This window comes from Gossypium raimondii, chromosome 7, assembly GCF_025698545.1.
Source record: "Gossypium raimondii isolate GPD5lz chromosome 7, ASM2569854v1, whole genome shotgun sequence".
Classification (NCBI taxonomy): Eukaryota; Viridiplantae; Streptophyta; class Magnoliopsida; order Malvales; family Malvaceae; genus Gossypium; species Gossypium raimondii.
Window position 1 is genome coordinate 23,586,598 of NC_068571.1, and position 2,006 is coordinate 23,588,603.

Here is a 2,006-nt window from a genome sequence, read left to right on the forward strand (position 1 = left end):
TGATTACTTTAATATAGTTTAAATTGAAACCATATGAGGATCTGACACTTCAAGAATGCATCTATAAGGAATTCTTTGAGAAATCCCAACATTTGGCACATGAAGGTGCCTTTGGTAGTGTACGCTACCATTGAGATGCATGAGTCGGATAGAGTGTTGCGGCAATTTGATTTCAAGCAATCAATTCCAGTGGCACCTTAATACCTCGATGATTTATATCCTATTTACTTGCGGGGGAGGACGGATGAGAATTGGCCGGTATTCCATGCCTAATATATGAACATGTGGAACAATAGGTACGAATTTTTACCTACTCGCGAAGCTATTGTCACTCTGGAGTTAGCTTGCAATCTGGAGTACATGCCATGGTTTAGTATCCATGTCAAGTCATACTTGTATGGGGAAGAGGTGAGGAGTCGACAACTACATAGGAGGAGGACACAACGGGCGCCTATACACCCAAGGACTGGCGAGACAGGTCTATTATTAGCACCTATGCAAGAATCAACATTGATGGCCGCACCACCCCCTGGTCAATATGTATCATTTTTCTGCTTCTACTTCGATGCCAAGTTTTGTTTTTGGACCTCCGTCCCCGGTGTATTACATGCCCATGTCATCTACATTTTCAACGACGACGATACTGACAACGACGTATAGACCGTCTATGTTTCGGGCATTGACTGAAAGTCCAGTTGTTATTCCATCGATGTGTGGGACACAACATGGTTATACCCCTATGCTAATGGTGTCGCAAACACATCTGGGATCATTGTTCTACCAAGTTGGATCATTTTCCCAACCTCCTATTCCTAAATTGGAGGATGCATGATGGGAATCGAGGACCAACCCATCACAATCAACTGAAAGTGAAGAAGATGAGAGGTTGGGACCACAACCTATACCGAAAGTTGAACCAAGAAGGAATATAGCATGCAACCGTCGACCACCCCCATGTGGCACAAATTCTAACCAGAGATTGGAGTGATTTACTTTATTATTGTGCTTCTAATGTTTGCGTTTAAACAAATATCAAATTTTTTTATTGTATCGATGATGTACATCATTATGTTTTTAAATGAATATCTTTTTTTCATTAAATTTAGTATTTTCTATCATTTTGTAATATTAAATCAAGACTGTATGTGAACAATGGAAGAAAGTTATATAATTTATTGATTTGTATTGTACGAAAAAACACGTGTTTACATATTGGAATAAAATTGATGTTAACGATATGCTGCACTAGTATCATCCCTCCGATGAGGACATGATGGCATTGTATGGCCTGAGTTCGTATACCACCCACATAACCTCGGTTGGTTTGACCTCTCCTAAATATCCATGTTGTTGCGTATTCGAGTTGGTGTCGATTGACCTTTTGGTTTGTGACGCAATGATCTATCGAGTAACAACTTATATGGAACACTCGATATAGGTCGCCACCTACGTTCATTTGGGACCGGTGGGAATAAGTGTCTCCACACGTACATGTTTTTTAGTTTGTATACTTTGCCCCCAAAGCTTATGGGATCTAAACATTGATTGCTACATGCTGTAATTGTATGAGAACATGGAAAACGAAGCGCGTCAAATATCCCACAATAGTAAGTTATTTATCTTTGGTGTACACAGTACACTCCCCAGACAATACCTTGGTCTGGTCTATCGAACTCTGTTACCCAAAACCAAAGCTCTTCGCTCGAGTGCTACACTGGATGCATATAGTTCCCTCATGTTGTAGCCTTCCTAATTTCTTTCAGTACGTCATGGCTCTAAATATGGCCACCTTGCATCTGCGCAACATAATTTCCCGCTCGCTTTGGAAAAAGTTCAGCCAAACGAAAGTATGTCTCTTTGACAACTAAGGTTATCAGGAAATGACGTGTTCCCTTCAAAACAGAATTGATGCATTCTGTCAGGTTTGTCATCATGTGCCCATATTGTAGACCCCGTTCAAAGGATTGTGTCCATTGGTCGAAGGGCATGTTAGAGAGGTAACCCGT